General features: G+C 45.8%; 1 pseudogene; it reads left to right on the forward strand.

The window, feature by feature from the left end:
• Positions 1-280: 280 nt before the first annotated feature.
• On the forward strand, positions 281-18,761 carry LOC115401507 (tyrosine-protein phosphatase non-receptor type 9 pseudogene; annotated as a pseudogene).
• Positions 18,762-19,780: the final 1,019 nt, after the last annotated feature.

Here is a 19,780-nt window from a genome sequence, read left to right on the forward strand (position 1 = left end):
AAGTACCTGTGAAGAAAATGAACAACAAAATGAAAGAATTTCTGAGATGAAGCTGGTCCTCGCTCCTCACGTGGGTCCGTCTCAGCCTACGCCTCCACCTCTCTGTCCAGTGAGGAGCTGCCTCCATGCAGCCTCTGGATCGCCCGCCTCCTCCTCCTGCTGCTGCTGCTGGGCTTCATCATCTGAGATTGGACGCAGAAGCTGGTCATGTTGCAAATAAACAGTAAATCAAATGTATTCATGTATTTGGTTGCCAGTCAGACACAATCATGAATTAGACATGGATAAGACTGGTGGGAAAAGGCCAAAGGAGACAAAACATGGAAGACAGAATCAAATTGATGGCATGACCCTTGTTAAAAAAAAAAAAGAAGAAAAAAGAATGAGTGGCATATGTTTAGAAAAAGATTCTTGACACCAGTATTTAAGGAAACCTGTGCTCTCCAAAGTCATGTTTATTCATCCTTTTTTTCTTCAAACATGTCTTCAGGGGTCTCACAGGACCACTGCCTCCCCATCGATGCCCTGGTCATCTGAGGAATTTATGCATTACTGATACTTATAGAGGTTTCATTTAAAGTTTCTCACAGCACCATCGAGTACAGATGATCTGCTTCTATTAAATCTGACCAACTTCAGAGCTCCTCTAGACTACTAAAGGCATTTCTGCACTTACGAGTCAGAGCCGTCCTCCCGCTGGCTGTCGTCCTGGAGCATTTGGGTTTAGGCCCCTGCGGTGCTGTGAGTCGGGCTTGCAGGAGGCCGGGTCCTCGAGGCAGATGTGGTAGGTGGAGGCATCATCATAATAATAATAATAAGAATGGATTTTATTTCTAATGCACATTACATTTGTGGGCAAATCTCAATGTGCACAATCAAGAAGACAATAAAAACAATATTAAAGACAATAAAAATCAGTAAGACAATAAATACAGTAAAGGAAATCAGTAGTAAAATCAACCAGGGAAGGCAGTACGAAATAAAAAGGTTCTCAGACCTTTTTTGAAGGAATCCACCGTCTGTGGAGCCCTGAGGTGGTCGGGCAGGGCATTCCACAGACGGGGAGCAGCAGCGTCAAAGGCCCTGTCCCCCATGGTCCTGAGCCAAGTCCTGGGCGGGCGCAGACGGTGCAGTTGGCAAAGGACTGTCATCCTTTTTAACAGATCATGGCTGGTCAGCAGCAGGATGGTCCCTCAACTCCCACATCACTGATCAACACTGTGAGATGATGTTCAGTAAACACCAGAGGTTCATTTCATTCAGTTCATGTGCAGCTGGATAATTTAATGTCCTCTATGTATTCCCAGTTACCAGTCAAAGAAATTAACAAAATCCACTTACTTAACAAGATAGAGAAATCCCTTAAAGAACAGCAGGATCTGGACCTCTAGATGAAGAAGACGACATTGGAAATTGAGATACTGGAGCACAAGTTGCAGGTGGGTTCATGGTCACAGGTGAATTAGATAGATAGATAGGTAGATAAACTTAATCTCCCAAGGGAGAAATTCAGGTGTCCAGCAGCAAACACATAAATCATTCGCACACAAATAAGTAACAGTACAATAAATAAAATGTTACTATCAATAGTAATAAAGTTCTCATAATGTACTCAGTTCGACTCAGGCACATCTGTTAAACAGACTGATTGCCGAGGGGATGAACGACCTCTTAAAGCGCTCAGTTCTGCAGCGCAATGACAGGAGCCGGTTACTCCGGTCACTCTTTTTTATGTTTTTTATCAATTATGTTCACTATTGGAAAATGAACTAAACTAGTTATTGTATTTGTAGGAAATAAAGAAGACAAAATGAAATGTGTGTCATGTCTTTTATTTGCTGTGGTGGTAATGATGGTGGTGATTTAAACTCCAAAGTGATTATTGTATATAATGTCTGTGACTGCTCTGCCATCCTGGACAACTGGCAGGTGAATGATGGGGTCTTCATCTGGGTCTTCAAATTGTACGGCAGGGTGTTGCTCTCCTCTAATACTGGTTATATTATGAAGAACAACACATGCCACAGTAATATCACAGGCCCTCTCAGGGGTCACCCTGAGGTAACGGAGGCACCGGAAACAGGCTTTCAGCAGGCCTATGGTCATCTCCACCCGGGCTCTGGTCCTGCAGTGAGCCCGGTTGAAGTTCTGTTGGAGGCCTGGTTCAGGGTCTTAGTATGGGGTCATGAGCCTGGGTTGGCATTGGTAACCTCTGTCACCCAGCAGGAGACCATCAAATTCTCCTGCAATACATAATGGAGACATTAGAGTATTTTAAAGGAGGGAGACACGTGAATTCTATTGTGAACACCTTGAGGCTCCTCACCACATTGCAGGCTGTTGCTCAGGTTAGACTCACGGAACATCCTGGAGTCGTGGACAGACCCCGGCCACTTGGCCTCCACATTGGTGATGATGTTTGCAGCATCACATATGATCTCAGTGTAGAGAATGACATACTATGATGCAGTCTTTAACATTTTGAAACATAGTCAATCTACCTGGAGCCTACCTGCACATTTATGCTGTGAATGGACTTTCTGTTCATATAATCAGCCTCATTATGTGAGGGAGCCGTGATGGAGATGTGAGTGCCATCGATGCAGCCACTCACATTAGGAAAAGGAATTAACATTATTGATCCCAGTCTGAGGCTGCAGCACAACGTGATGAACAGAACATGGTTGAAAATTCATTGAACAGATCTCTGTATCATTCACCTGCAATCCTGAGGAACTCTTCTTTGATGACTGTGGCAGGTTTGTGCCCAGGAAAAACGACAAAGCTTGGTAACAGTCGTTTCAGGGCTAGGCACACTTTTCTGACCACTGTGCAGACAGTGGCCTTACTTAAGTGCTCTGCATCTCCAGTGTTATACAAAAAACTCCCATTTGCGAAGAACCGCAGCGCAACACACAATATCTGCTGGGATGTGACTGCACGACTACGTTTGGTTGTGTTGCAAATGTATGGACGGATGAGCTTGTGAATGCAGCGTGTGGATTGAGACGTGAAGCGGTATCGTTGAAAAAGGTAACTGTCCGGAAACGCCAAAACATCTCTGCGTGGTCTGTAAATAATCTCCTAATATTCAGTTCCCACTGCAGTAATGCCGCTCCTTCATCTACAGGATCGCTGATAAAAGGACATGAAATTTTGACAGCTACACAAAAACTCGCCAGCTGACTGAAAGAATGAGGAAATGGAACAGCGCGTGCGGCTGAAAGGGGGCGGAGCCAGAGAGAAACTTCAGGGTTGACTCAGAAAAACCTGCTTCCGACCAGGTTAGAGTCACGGAGTGTGTTACTGCGGTAACTGACCACAGTTTAAGTTCCCTCTCCTAGTGGAACAGGCTGGAGTTACTCCTCTGTCTCTGGTTTGAGTTCTCTCCCTTTGTGGAATGGAAATCTCAGAGTTTCCCTCATACCCGGGTTATTGAACACAGAGTTTTCTTTAAACCTGCTTGGTGAAACGGACCTCTGGCCTTGGAGAGTTCCTTGGCATATCTCCGTTGATGTTCCCGGTAGGCCAACTTCTGCACCGTCAGCCCAGATGAGACTCAGGCCCGCCCCAGGACACGACCAGTCCTTTTTAGATTTCTTAGCTCCTCGGTGAACCAGGAGGCGGAGCGAGTGAAGGTGACTGTCCTGGTTTTTAGTGGTGCATGAAGATCAAGTAAAGTCCGAAGGTTATTATTGTAGTAGTCCATGAGATCGGTGATGGACGTGTTCGGAGGAGGAGAAAGGAGCTGAAGATGTTGACTGAGGGAGGTGGAGTCAATTTTCCTGAGGTTCCTGAAGGAGATGAGGCGTTGTGGTTTGGCGAGGGGGGGGGGGGGGGGGGAGAGGGATCCTGGAGGTGACTGCATGGTGGTCTGAAATGCCAATGTCCTGGATTTGAAGGTCTGAGATGTGGATGGAGTCCGTGGTGACCAGGTCTTGATGACCAAGTGTGGCCCTTGGAGTGGGTGGGACCAACAACAGATTGGTGGAGATTGAGGCAGTCCAGGACCTGATTGAAATTGCACCAAGCTCGAGGCAGAGTGATGCAGCTCGTCCTTCTTGCAGTCAGGGACTGGTGGTTTGGGTGGGGCTCTGCAAGGACACCAAGGAGTCTGTCTTGAAGTCAGGCTGTGCATGTGGACTTATCCGCCTCCGTCTCACTTCCTGTTGTGGTCTTGCAGCTGCTCTCTCCCTGGGGCGACGTGACCTCTCCCGTCTGTCCACTGAGGTGGAGGCAGTTGAGGGCGCTGGAGAGGAGGCTGTGCAGGCCAATCAGTGGCTCTGTTCTGCATCCAGTTCACCTGTAGGTGTTGTAGACCTGGAAGCAGGTGCAGATCTTGCAGCCATTGTTGTGTATGCAAGTGTATAATGTGCAGATGTGACTGTAGTAGTTGACGTTGCTGTTGTTTAGGACTGCAAGTTGCTTTTGGAACTATACAAGACCAACAGCAAGCATGAATAAAAACAGATTACTGATGATTTTGTCCATACAGCTGTGCAATACTACAAAATTTTGTACACATTCATATTTTTATACAGCAATAAACTTCTCAATAAGTACAAACCTTCTGTGTTGAACATGTGGCTCGAGAAATGTCAATATGTGGGGTAAAGTAGAAATTTACAACATTAATACATAACAAACTACTAATGTATTACCCTCAAAACTGCTGGACAGTCAATCCTGAAAATACCCAAACTGCTGCCATCTAGAAGACCAATACGTCATTAAAAGTTCCACATATAATATAATACAATAAATATTCAGTAAATATTCTGACTGTTGTTCAAATGTCTGTTTTTAGTAATGTGGAGTTTTATGGTTATAAACCCCACATTACTAAAAACAAAGTGCAGGCGTATTCAGAAACAACTGCAAAACTAGGATGATCTGTTTGGTCGGAGGAGATTTGTTTGAGGAATGTCACTGTTCCTCTAGTTATGTCATTATACAGAAGACTAAAAGGGAAACAGTTGGGTGTTCACTCTGACTCGCTCACAGGCAGTGTGTGGTCAATGTCAACTTTATATGTATATGTACAGCACATTTAACACACTTGGGACAGAGAGAGGCTGAACTGCATGTGCCGAGGCAGCAGGGGGGGTGCAAGGGAAGAGAGAAACCACCTGGCTGCACAGCTCCGTCCAAGACTAGTGTTTGTGTTTTTGCCACAGTTTAATCAGTCACTTTAAAAATACACAAACTCACTCATGAAACATCATTCATGGAACGATTTTCATTCAAATCAGTCTCCTTCCTCTTCGACCCCTGGTTGAAGGAGCATGGGAGTCCGAGGACAGCCGTCCTCTCCTGGTTCTTGATCTCAAAGGCCACCTGCCACCGGCGGGGGAGGACATCACGTGCTTCAGGAGGCGTTGGCGGCCTCCAGCAGCCTGAGGAGGCTGGAGTCAGTGGAGGAGAAACGGTCCTCCGGGTTGCAGAGCCGGGTTTCCATTCCTTCTACCCGGGCATTGAGCATTCCCAGCTGCCTCTCCAGCATCTCAAAGCCCCCTGCTGGATGTCCAGGATGGGCTGGTCCTCGCTCCTCACGTGGCCACCGCCTGCCTCCTCCACTCCGACAGTTTTGTTTAGCCCTTCTCCTCACATCATTGAACTGTTTTCTACATTGAGCAACGGTCCTCAGGATCTCAGGGCAAACTGTTTGGCCCACAGAGGCCTGTTTTGACCGCCCAGACCAGAACATCAGTTTCCTCCTGGGAGACGTTTGGCTGTTTGGAGCTACTTCCGTGTTCCTCCATGGTGGTGGAATGAAATTTGAATTGCAGCGCATTTAACGGCATTATTCTGAAAAGGTCCATGGCCAGCCAAAATGCTTCACAGTACAATGAAGACAATAGAAGAACATCAAATGGAGACAGTAACAGTGAGAGAGAGCGTACTGTCCAGAGGAGGCTCTGCTCAGCTGGTACGTCGGCGCTGTGCCAGAGCATCCCCCCCGGGGACTTGTTCAGTGTCTTGTTGCTTCACCTAAACCTGCATCACCATATTCAGACTGCTGTTCAGTCGTTCTCCACCTCCATTCAAATACACCCATAAAGCTGCTTTTCAGCTCGAGCACTAAAGCTTTTAATAAATTCACTGACGTGTTTGTTATTCAGAAAGTTTCTCACCTTCGATGATGGAGGTCTGGGTTTTTTCCCTGAAGGTGTTTTTCTCCATCTTTTTCAACCCTTCAGGATATTCCCCCTGAGTTTAGTACCAGACAGTCTGTATTTGATGGGAGCCATGGTTATGAAACACAAATGACAGTTTGAACTAATGTAAACACGTTGAACAGGCTGCACGGGTATATTTTACAAACTACAGCGTATACTGGAGAAGACTGTCTTTTTCTTCATACAGTCACAGAAACGTCCACTCCGGTAGACGAGATGCACCTGAGAAGACAACTTAAAACATCCTGAACCCACTGTAAAAAAATTAACAAGTCTGTGAAGAAACAGGTGTGTGTCTGCTTCAGAAAGCATTTCAGCTCTGTGCAGACCTGGAGGGCCTCACGCCTGATCGGCTCGTTATCAGACAGCTTCATCCCGATCTGAAGATTAAAGTCAGGTGTGTTGGAGCAGAGGAGCTTTGAAAACATGCAGGACTGCAGACATTATCTGTGAATGTTTCACCTGAATGTGTCAAACAATGTCCAGCTGGAGAAACAACGGAGAGTCTCACTGAACTATCAGGACGCAGGACGACTTGGAGAAATATGATCAAATATCTATTATAGTAACACCAACTGCACCAAATCTGCACAAAAAGTATATTTTAAATGATTAACTGCTAAAAATAAGTCACATTGCAAAGCAAGTAGCTGATATATGCTATATAGATACTATATAAATACTAAATATGAGCAAATAATTAAGAAAAATATTTCCTTACTTTGGCAAATTAATTTTTATGATTTTTACTTTATTTGAAAAATCTACCATCACTTTTTTTTTTCTTTCTTAGAGATGTATTTTTGAGCACCAGTCTACGTATTTTTCTTTTTAGGTTTGAGGTTTCACTGATGTTTATGTCACAGAAAAGTTTCACTTCAAACAGAAAAGGAAGGTTTTGAATAAATGTTGGTTTTTAAAGTCACTTTGTCATCTTTGTGTATGTGGGGATATTTTTGCAGTATCTCCAGGTAGCTGACAGTACTGTAAAAGAAAAAAAAAAGATATATATATATATATATATATATATATATAGTCTGTGTGAAAAACAGAATCCACAAATTATAACTAGGAGATGAAAGAAATACAGAAGCACCTTAATATTTTAATCCTGTTGTAACTACTGGAAATGTAATTTGATGGGATCCAAGGTTCTGAAACACACATGACCAGTAGCTCAAATAGCTTGATATAATTCTATAAAAATGAATGGCAACAGTAAAATATAGAGAATCAAAAATAAAGAATAAAACAGAACTAATAAAATCTGAAAGGCTGATTAATTCAAAATTCAACATTTCGCCTCACTGGCCGTCAGACATTTACAGAGCACAGAGCCCCAGAATGGCAGCAATAAAGGATTTACACAGATTACAGAGCAAGACCCACAAAGTGCTGTGTTCTCTGAAGGGGTACAGGGGGCCAAAACGGACTTAGTCAGACACCGATTGCACAAGTTCATCCCCACGATGCTCTGAGGAACCTTGAGTGCTGCAGAAATTCTTTGGAACCTTGGCCAGACCTGTGCCTCACCACAGTTCTGTCTCTGAGCTCCTCGGCCAGTTCCTTCCTTCATGAATCTCATCTGCTCTGACCTGTGCTTTGAGCTGTAAAGGTGTGTGTTGTTCCTCATCAAGTCCAATCAGTTTAATTCAACACAGCTGGACTCCAATAAAGAAGCAGGACCACCTCAAGAAGGATCAGAAGAAATGGAAGCATGAGACTTAAACATGAATGTTGCTGCGAAGGGTCTGAATACTGATGACCATGTGATATTTCAGTTTTTCTTTTTCATACATTTGCAAAAATTTCCACAATTGTTTTTTTTCTGTCAAAATGGGGTGCTGAGTTTACATTAATGAGAAATAAAATGAACTTTTTTGATTTTGGCAAATGGCTGCAACGACAGAGTGAAATATTTCAAGGGGTCTGAATACTTTCTGTACCCACTGTACTTAAATGTGCTGTAGGCAGGATTCCGCATCTCCGCCATCTTGCTTAGGGTTACCTAAGCAAGATGGCGATTTGACCAATCTATGATGGCGATTTGAAACCCAGCACAGCCAATCCTGTCCTGTTTTCTCTGACATCACTCCCTTACGCAAGTTAAGCCCCTCCCACAAGAACGTGTGACGAACGCCTGTCAACCAATCACGGTTAGAGCCTCAGGGGCTCTTCTGATTGGTCAAAGATACCTGGAGCTGTGGAGATTCCTTTTCAGCTCAGAACAGAGACAGATGGAAATGCTGCACCCTCACGGTAGAGCAATTATGTTACACTCCTAAAGGATTATCAATGGATACTCTAACATTTAATCCAAAGAAAACACAGAAAAATTTGCATTGACTAGCAAAATCCTGCCTACAGCACCTTTAACATGTACGACACAATGAACTTCTTAATAAGTACATGTGGCTGGAGAAATGCTAATATCTGAGCATACTTGAAGGGGGAAGCAGGGGGCGCTCCCTCTGCACCACTTGGAGGATCTTTTGTTATGTGTTTCACAAAACCGTCTCGGAGCCTCCACCTATTCGTGCAATCCACCACTAGAGATAAATATTGATATTAAATATCTGTGTAAGCTGTGTGAGGAGAAGCTACTTGCCACCTAAGTCCACATCACGTGTTAACAATTACCCTAACTGCTTTGGAGCTATTGATGTTAAGAAACAAAGTAATTCAAGATACAGGCACCAGCTATCTCTGGATCACACTTTTTTGACTACAACTGTCAATGTAAGGACGCTCGATGAGGCAGAAGAAAGAGGTGGACGCCTGGCACAAGCAAGAACCCTTGGTGGGAGCAGGGCAGCGGGAAAACCAATGAGTCACAGATGAAGTGCTGCTGTTTTGAAAATGAAATAAAGTGCAACATAAAACACCAACAAATGTTGATGACTTCACATTTGGACATTGTCATCACCATCTAGAAAGCCAGAAACCCAGACTGAGCTGGACGAGGCCACTGGAGGAGAGGCTGTGCTGCAGAGTGATGAGGCTGTCCTGGAGGAGGAGAGGCTGTGCTGGAGGGAGGTGAGGTGGTGGCTGTGTTTATGCTGGAGCAGGCTGTGTGTGGGACTCAGATGGTGGATGAAACAGGGGAGGCAGTGAAGATGAGTGGTCTCGCTCTTGGGCCTCGTAGAGATCATTCATGATCTTTGGTTTCTCCCTGGTCTTGACAGCAGTGTCTTTAATTGCCTTCAACTCTTGAGTGACTGGAGCTCCGAATGTTGTCACTCTCTGCAGGCTTTCTTCTGCTGGCAAGGAAAGCATCAGACATTTGTTTTAAATTTATCTTCTGTTGTTCGATGGCATCTCCAGATTGGCTTTTTGTCCACCTCTTGCAGTGGGTGGAAGGTGTGACAGTAGATCTGTCATCATCATCTTCATCGCCATCTTGCGGACAATGTGGTTGACCTCCACTGGCTGGTACCTCTGCAGTGAAGTCTGGAGACAATCCTGCCTCATCTGGACCGCTGGTGCTCGTCAGCAGCCAGGGCTTCTTCCACTGACTGGTGAAGCTGTAAGAAAAGGATGAGGTGATGCCTCCATATGTGAATAACAAGGAATGACCAACAAAAACATACAGATCCTGACAAATGAAGGGAATAAATCGTCGGCTTTGTTGTGAGCAGAGTAATAATAGTAAAAACCATAATGATTACAGTTAACAGAAATCTGTAATTCTTCCACTGCTCTCAGTCGGCCGCTGACTGACATGCTGTTTGAGAAATGTTAAAGACTTCAATAATCATTTCTGCCTGCTTGCTATTAGCTTGCTGGCACTGCCACTGAGTTTGGACTTGATGAGCTTTGAAAACTGAAATGTGTCCAAAATGTGAGCAGTTCTCATCTTTTACAGCTGCTGCCGTGTACAGTTACAGTACAGTTGACAATAACAAGTGATTGTCTGGATTTACAGTCTGATACTTCAGAATCAGCTGGAGTTGCCAAACACTCTCAGCTGTCTGGTTGATGCCAGTTATTTGGATGTTGGCGACAGGTACTTTAAACTGCATTCTGAACTGTTACGATGACGCTAATACTGATCACTTTACCGGGCACGTCCATTACACTTCCAGTTTCACTCCAACTCCTTTCTTTGTCCGTCCTGTTGTGGTACGTCTTGGATGCCACATTGTAAAGACGCTCCCTCTCTTGCCACAGCTCAACGAGTTGATCTTCCATTTCGGAAGTCCAAGAAACTTTGGTTTTCACAGTCAGCATGTCTTTGTTTGTTTTTACTGTGTGTTCTGTCAATCAGCTCAGCTGTGCCCTCACGTCTTCATTGGCTTGTTTTCTGCGACATGTGACACTCCAAACCGTGGGCGATCGGCTTGTTTGATCAGACGTGTCTCTGTTTTGTGGTTCATGGTAATATAGGAGTAATCATGCACAGGTGATCGCAATTATCCCTCCCCATATCCCTCTCTCCACCCGAGCTGAACCACGCCCCACCACCACCACACACCACTATCACTGTATTTAAAGCTGTGTCCAATTTCAAAATTACGAGTACAAAGAATGACACAACAATTAACTCTTTTGATTGTCATCAAAACTTAGAAAAAAAACTCAACACTAGGGACACTAAAAAATTAAACTGATTTTATTTTGAAATAGTTTTTATTGTACCAAACCCTGTGTGAGCCTGGGGTTAATTACCAACATTCCAACAGTGTAGCTGCAAGCAGCAGAGCAAGCCAGCGAGTGTGAACAGCCGTGAGAGCAGTTAGAAGCACGAAGTGAGCACACTGAGGAAGTCACAGATCACATCATCACTTATCCACAGAGGTATGAAAGCTGGGTGTTGTTGCATTAAAGCAATGCTTATATATGGCCTCATTTCCTGTTTGAGAGCTGATTGGCTGCCCAAGTTGAGCTGCGACTCCTGCAGAGGCTGAAACCTGATCAATGGAAAATGTAAAGTTTTGAGCACAGCAGTGCCCCCAGTGATCAAATATCGTCTTCTGTGCCATGGGAGCTGGGGATGAAGTTGACAGACCATGCAATAAGTCTGACTTTCATTTGTGAAAGTGGTGGAAATCATGGTAGTCCAAATATTCAAATATTATAAAACATGTCGCTCTCTGGGGACGATGCTGTACAGTTTGGTCTGAACCAAACCAGAGCACTAAGGATGATGAAGTAGCTGCTGATAAGCACCCACTTCTTTGAGGTTCCTCAATGAAAGGATTCTTAGTCCATGTGCCGAGTTCAGTTTGCTGCTCGGAGCACGATAATTATGTTAAATAGCTGCAGGTGGAGCCAAGCTGTGTAGAAGTGTGTGGGCATCGTGGTGGGTTGAGGATCATATTGTCTTGGATTAGTCGTGCATGTTCACTGGAAAAGGAAAAAAAAAATCCACAGGACTCCAATGTAAAGAATGATAAAAACGAAGTCTTCATGCTATAGTTTGTTAAATCTTCTTACAGGATGGTTTAAAGTTACGTTCTCCTTATCAATGAACAACGCTACGGTAAGAAAACAGAATGGCTCCGTCCTTCATTAATCCTCAACTCACTGAATTGACTTTTAAGCCTTCTCGCAGCACGAGGAGCTCTTTCTGAAAGTGACAGTAACCTCCTCCACTGCTCAAACGTACAGCTAGAAAAATACTGTCTTTTACATCTTAAATCAATTATTAAGCAGTTTGTGTTGTTTGAAAGTTCATGTTTCTTGAATTATTTCATTGAAATGATTAAATGACAGAAAAGTCTTTAAGTGCCATTTCATGTACACGTATGTGTATTTGGAAAGCTATTAAACCTTCATTAACTGGCCGTAGTCAGTTAAGCCATATATAAAATATAACCTTTAAGTTCAGCCTTGACAATATCATGACATTACAAAGGTTGGTTTAAGATATCCAGGGAGTTTAGGTTAAATATCTGGAAAATCGATTCATAAACAAACCAAGATGTCTATATGCTGAGAAAACTGATTGAACATGCTGACATATCTTTAAATTGTAAGCCTTAAACAACAGCAACTGCACCTGCAGAAGAACCTTCAAAAACAAAAAAACTACTTTTTACAGTCTGGGCTCCAGGAATCATCAGTCATGGTTTATGATTGGACGAATTCTGGACTATTTTGAATTCCAATGTCCATTTGTGACTTAAACTTCATGTCTGAGTCCAGGAGTGGCTGTTTCAGAATATTTGAACACGTAGAACCGTCATTTGGGATTCATAGAACCGTAGTTACATTCGAAACTTTCTATTTCATCCCTCCTGACCGCCAGTACACCCAATACACCGAATGTTTCCTTTGCTCATGCGCAGTTCGAGTATGTATGCCAACATTGTCACCCCTGTGTGACCCTAGAAAGGTGTTAAGGTCTGGTGCCCACACAGGGTCATCTCCCAGAGAATCTTCTCATGTAATCACAAGGATTCTGACTGACAGAGAGCTCTAGTAGTCATTTGGGATTCATAGAACCGTAGTTACATTCGAAACTTTCTATTTCATCCCTCCTGACCGCCAGAAGGCGGTGCTGAAAGCACCGAATGACGCATCCCAGCTTACTCACAAGGAATCCCAGATCAGCCTCTCTGAGGAGACTCTGCAGAGCCAAGGACCACGCCCAGTGGAAACAACTCAACTCAAACACACAAAGTTTTTTTTAATTAGCTTCCCTCTTCTCCCTCCTCTGCTGTCTATAGCGCTCCCTGACCTCTGGCTTTTTGTACTAGCCCCATCTTTTCAAGTGTTCTTCGTAGTGGTCCTCGGTTGTGACCCCCCCATGGAAACTTGGTGAGCCTACACCCTACCACACCTACACTACTTACATCTATATATATACATCTGTGTACACAAGCTGTGCCATGAGGCTGACCGGCAGCCTTCAGCGTCATTTTAGGGAGGACAGCCAGTCCTCTGGACTCTGTCCTTTGGCTGCCGCAGGGCAACAGGTCACCCTCTCCCCGCTCTCCTTCCTCAGCACTCTGGGTCCAGTCTCTTTGATTTTCCTCTGCCCACACTGACCACAGCGGGTGATGGAGGGCCTCCTCACTTTCAGAGACTCTCCCCTCTGAGCTGCTTCTGTCTGCATCTCCTGCAGCCTCCTGCCATGCCAGGCGGTGGACCTTGGGGTAATGGAGGCTACTGAGGTGTAGGGAGCAGAGGTGGAAAGAGCAGGTGGGGTGGGGGTGTGGCTGGAGCTCCTCCTGTTGCAGCAGGTGGCGATACTGAGGAAAAATAAGTATGTTATAAGAAAACAGTTTATTACAATGACCAGTGGTCACCTCCTGCTGTACTGACCACATGAAAGGGGAAGACAGAGCTGCTGCTGCCCTGATGCACATCTGGATGAAACAGACTCACCTGCAGCGAAGATCTGCTCAGCAGCAGCAGCAGCTCCGAACATCATCTGGTCTTCATCCTCAGAGGAACCTGCAGCCATCATTAAAAAAAAAATAATCATTACTGTGGAGAACAACAGGCTGCCTCACAACCGACACCAAACAGATTTAATCTGGACTTGTGTTCATGTTGGTGTTTATTTCTTCCGGTGATGCTTCAGGAATCTTGTTTGTTCCAGCTTTCATGCTGATGAAGCCTCTGAACTGAAGCAGGCCTCAGATGACTCAGCTGGAGCCCCGGTGGAGGCAGTGGAGGCGGCAGCTGGAGAAGCAGTGGAGGTGGAGGGTGGAGCTGGAGAAGCAGCAGTGACTGACTGCTGCTCCCTGTCCTGCTGAGGATGTATCTCTTCAACCGAGCAAGTCGGGAGTTTGCGTTCTTCACAGGCAGCTGTCTCATCCACTTCCTGTAGCGGCAGCTTAACAAAGTAAAACAGTCGACAGCCGACGTCGTGGGGCAGCAGCCACTGGAACGTCTGACCCCGGTATTGACCCAGCTGCAGCTCCATCCTGCTGAAGATGTGCCGCTGGTCAGCTCGGTGACCCCCAGGGCTCTGACCTGTGCCCGAGCATCGGCTTCTGCCCTCCTTGCTGGCTTGAGGGTGAAGGTCTTCTGTCCTGCTGCTGGTCTCGATGAACCAAACTGCATTGAAGAATTACAGACTTTCAACACACAGCTAATAAACAGTTAATACACAGCACGGATAACAACATTAAGATCATACTTTACTTTTATGCCCTTCAGATAAAAAACGGTGACACTATAATCCCATATAACACACTTATACCTGTAAATTTAAATTAAAGTAAACCTCCAGAACACAGCGGCGCACCAAACTCCATTAAAAAATTACAGACTTTGACCACACAGCTAACAAACTGCATCCAGTTGACGGACTCGCTGAGTGAGACTTTCAACCAATTGGAGCGTACAAGGTTTGGCATTTAAACCTGAGAAGGCGTCAGGCATCTTCTCTTGTATGATCCAGCATTGAAGACCATGTGGGAGAAACTCGGCATCAAGCTGTTCAACTGAACAAAGGTTTATGGAAGGCGTTGAGAATGAGATTCATGATGTGATGGGAAGTGAGTTGGGGAGCAGCGACTGCAGAGCTGCTGAAAAGGCCTTCTTCATGTAGGCTGCATTTTCAGTGTCAAACACAAACGCATTCTCGTTAATGCTGTATTCTTTTAGGCACCTGACAGCAGTCAGGGGTACGGTGGAATGAATGCACTGCTCAAGGAAAACAGTCTGCAAGGTCGGCCAAGATCCTCCCGGAATGATTCTTCTCTGCGAGGAGGATGTTCAGGAAACACCTCCTCTCCACATCTGGAGTCTCATTGAATATCACAGGAACAGGTTTTCCTGCTACAAGTGTCATCAGCTGCTCCTCTTGACGCTGGTCGCGTTTATCGACTCATATGTTTGCCACAAAATAGGCAAAACAGGACTTGATTTCTTGTCATCTCAGTCCGTTAAAAATGCTAACATACCCTCTACCATTATTAATTCCACACCTGCCAGCTCTGGTTCACCGCATTTTAAGCTGAGAGTGCTGCTCCAGTCACTCTTCCCTTACTGAGATAGCTAATGTCCAGCAAATTGTTGTCACCTGTGACCACTCCGCTCCACCTGGCCTCATGGGACCAGCTGCTGGGACTGGGAGCCTGAGAGCCTGGGTGGGATGTAACAGCTTGCTGGGCTGTTGGCAGCATCTGTGCTGCTTAAATAATTCCGCAGTGCCACACAGGTCTTCACAACGTCGACCTTTCTGTGGGTGAAGTTCCATCGGTTGTCTCAGGATGTGCCATTGTTTTACCAGGATGCCAAAGCTGTTCTCTACCACCCTCCTGGCACGTGACTGCTCATAGCTGTAGATTCTCTGGGCATCATCAAGGCTTCTTCTTATGAGTGCAATGAAAAGAGCTGAGATTTTCATACAAGCTCATTTGAGAAAAGACCCCACTTCTATATGTTTCACGCCTGGAAATGGCTGCATCAGGTTTTGATGAAGAGGAAATACAGCATCGCATAAGAACACGTGGTAAGGTGACCGCAGTTCCAGGCAGGGGGTGGTACATTAAGTCCAACTTCCCATGCAGCAGATTCCTCCCAAATCTGCACTCCTAGAAAATGCCATCAGTGTTCTGTATCACAGACTGCCATCAGGATGAGGGAATGTGTCCCTTTACAACTGAAGTAGTCACTCGTTGTCTTTGGTGATGCCTTCATCACATCAGGCTTCCCATACCGCCAGACAATTTTGGAAATTTAAAATTCTGACCTCTTGGCAGTGTTTGGCAGTGCAAGAAATTCTCTGCCAAGTTTCCTGGTAGACCTCTGCTCCAATATGAGAGACACTATATGGCTGCACCATGTACCTGCTGCATATGGCACACTCCGCTGGTTGTTTCCCGAGGCAAGGACTCGAAGGATTTACAGGGCTGCTGTACATACTTGATAAAGGTTCGAATGTGATGCAGCAAGTCATCGAACCTGTGGACTGACATCCGGAAATACTTGAAATGTGTTTCTCTTTGTCCATCCCCACACATGGTAAATGGACTACACTTATATGTAGACCCTCCAGAAAAATGCAATTATGCGATCGCATGAATTCACGCATAAATCACCGTTTTGCCACTGATTATGCAGGGGCCACATATTTTCCAAAAGGGCGCATAATTCCCGCAATAATCTCACATTTACCGCGAATAAAAGAGAAATGGTCTCGCTTGAAGCGCTGTGACGTTCAATGAATGAGTCGTTCGTTTGAATGCGTTCTTTTAAATGAATGATGAGAGCCGGTTCACAGCTGTCTGAGAGCCGTTCCTTTGTGCAAATAGTCCAGGCTTCCTTCACGTGTCTCCTGAGTGTCTCCTGAGTCCAGCTGTCTCCGCTGCCTTCATGTGACTGACGGAGTTTCAGTTTTCCGCAGCTCGCTCCAGTCACCTGAGCGCAGCAGCTAACTAGCGGAGGAGAAGTGTCCAGAACCCGGAGAGGATCCGGTGTTTTGGAAGAACTGGTTTACTTATTAACTGGCGACTGGGTTTCTTTCACGTCCCTTGTTGCTGATAGATGCTAAAAACCTCCGCTGCTACTAGCAGCAGCAGCAGGAAGTGATAAAGGAAGTCAGTCACCAGTTAACAAGGAAACCAGTTTATTTGAAACAGCGTATTGACGACTTTCTCACAGGTTTTAGCAATTGAGCGCACACACACACACACACACACACACACACACACACAATTGCTAAAACCTGTGATAAAGTGTGTGGGTTCCATTGATGAGCATTGGTGAGTAACAATTTAAGATAAATAACGAACTAATATAAAATGAATGTGATTTAGTGGTGTGTGTGTGTGTGTGCGCGCGTGTGTGCGTGCGAGAGAGAGAGAGTGTGGGTAACCTACATATCTGGCATCCTTTCGCGTATTTCACAGCATACTTCACAACTGTCCGCAATTTTACCGCATAAAATGGCATGCATATTCATTTGCATAATCAAGAATTTTTGCTCGTGTTTTTCTGGAGGGTCTATTATATAGCGCTTTTTACCCTGCACTGACAGAGCCCAAAGCGCTTTACACTGCAATATCACATTCACACACCATACTGGGTGGTGGTAAGCTGCTGCTGTAGCCACAGCTGCCCTGGGGCAGACTGACGGAAGCGAGGCTGCCAATCTGCGCCATCGGCCCCTCCCACCACCAACCATTCACTCTCACACTACTTTCATACTTGGTGGAGCAGGGCTCGAAACCGCCAACCTTCCGGTTATGAGACGACCCGCTCTACCATCTGAGCTACTGTCGCCCCACATTGGCATCACAAAACACGTTACAGTTCATCTCACCTCCTGATGTTTAAAGGACGATCGACCACCTCCTCTTGTTTTTATGCCTCAGAATGATAAAAGCCAAACAGAGCTCCTCTTCACGGAACAGACTAACAGAGGTCACCTTCTTGTTTACGATGGGAGACTGGATCGACTCTGGTTTAGTACTGCAGTAAACATGTTTGCGATGCACTGCCCCCTGCAGTGTTGGAGGCGGTGCCGCATACAACTGCTCGTATTATGAACCCCTCACGCTTTCTCTCGTGTGGATCTCCTGCTTCCCATGTCTGCACATCACATCCACACAGAGAGCATAGTTCAGCCTGAAGAGGGAAAACATATCTCCGGGTCTGGTTTCCCCCCAAGATTCTTTTGTTTGTTTTTAAGCCTTTGAATGGTCTGGCATCAGCTGCTCCTGGAGGTACCCAGATGGAGGCTCAGATCAGCTGATCAGCTGCTCCTGGAGGTACCCAGGCCCAGATGGAGGCTCAGATCAGCTGATCAGCTGCTCATGGAGGTACCCAGGTCCAGATGAGGCTCAGAGGGGACTGAGTTTTTCCTGTTGCTGCCCCAGAGTTATGGAATGAGCTCCTGACAAGCCCCTCTGCCGTCCATTTTTAAGACTATTATTAAAACCCATTATTTTTCCTTGTTATTTTATTTTATTTATTTATTTTTGCCTTTTTATTGAATTTGTTTGTTACCAATTGCGCCTCCTGTTCGAAGTGTTTTACAGCAATGTTCTCTGTCTGGATCAGTCCAGAGTGTGACTCAGCGAGCTCAGCGACGATGAAGACGAGACATCAGATTACATCAATGCCACTTTCACGGACGGGTACATCGCTACTCAGGGTCCTTTGCCAAAAACATTCGGTGACTTCTGGCGGATGGTGTGGGAACAGATAGTACTTATCATTGTCATGACCACCAGGGTCGTGGAGCGCAGACGAGTAAAATGTGGTCAGTACTGGCCTCTGGAGGAGGGCAGGACTGAACAGTTTGGGTACTTCTTGGTCAGGAATACACACATCCAGGTGTTTGAGGACTTCAAATTATCCCACCTTGAACTTTACAACACACAGTCTGCAGAGAGACAGGAAGTGTGCCACTACCCCTATGACAGCTGGCCGGACTTCGGGGTGCCCAAGAGTGCGTCGGCCATGTTGGACTTCCGGGAGCACGTTCATCAACGGAGACACGCTTCAGTCAAGAGCCTTGGGTCCAGCTGGAGGGAGTCTCCGGGAGGCCCCCCTGTGGTCATTCACTGCAGTGCTGGCATTGGTCGCACAGCCACATTCTGCACAGTGGACATCTGCCTGTCCCGACAGGAGGACATCAGCACAACAGATGTCCGTCAGACGCTGCGGCGGATGTGAACGCAGAGGGCCTTCAGTATTCAGACCTGGGATCAGTACTACTTCTGCTACACAGCAGTCGTAGAGTATGCGAAACTGACCCCGGTGCAGTGGTCCAACTCAGACGTGGAGACTGACAGTGAGTGAGACGCCCATACACTCGACACCCAGAGAACCGGGACAGTCAGCCTAAACAGAAGTCATAGGAACCAAACGACTGAAGTGTGGTGTTTCAGAGCAGAGGAGGGCTGAGTCCTCTCCGCAGGAGCAGAAGCAAAGGAGGACGGCAGAATCCCTCAGCGGCTCTTCCTTCAGATGAGTGGAGAGATGAGGAGCCGGAAAAGGAAAAAAACAGAACAGTGCAGCGGATACTGTGCTTTGTGTCATTTGCGAGCAAGCTGGACTGCCAATATTTGAGCCCCTAATATTTAGCAAACCACAGGGGGATGTGGCCTGCCCTGAACCTGTCTTGTTGACAAAGTGTTGTACGAGTTATAGCATTTTTTTTTTTATTGACTTGCACATGAGGAATGACAAACTTGAACCTTTCCCCCTTGAAGAACTCCAAACCCCAGCCTGTTTTTCTTTTTATATTTTCTTGTTCCTTCTCAACTCTGAGCAAAGTCATTAACAGCAGATAAGATGTGAGGGGTCTGAAAAGGTAAAACTTGAAAACACTTATTTTCTTTTTTTGCGTGTGTTTTTCTTAGTTTTTCAGGAAATGGTTCTCCGTATACGTACTTGTAAGTGATGGACAAGTGTGTGAGCCATTCAGTCCATTTCCTTTTTTTCCCCATCGCAAGGAGTGTAAAGGGAAGGAGGAGCGTAGGTGAATACAGGAGGAGGTCAGGGTTGCTGTGGAGGAAGGAAGGACAAGCAGAGCGGCTGGTCTGAGGCAGCAGGGGGCCTGGACCAGATGGGACCATGCTATGGACCGTAAAGTCACCTGGACGGATCTCTGGCAGAGCGAACCACACCGCATCAGCTTCCTGGTCCGGGCAGTTTATGACGTCCTACCCAGCCCAGCGAACCTCTTCACC

Source organism: Salarias fasciatus, chromosome 15, assembly GCF_902148845.1.
Source record: "Salarias fasciatus chromosome 15, fSalaFa1.1, whole genome shotgun sequence".
Classification (NCBI taxonomy): domain Eukaryota; kingdom Metazoa; phylum Chordata; class Actinopteri; order Blenniiformes; family Blenniidae; genus Salarias; species Salarias fasciatus.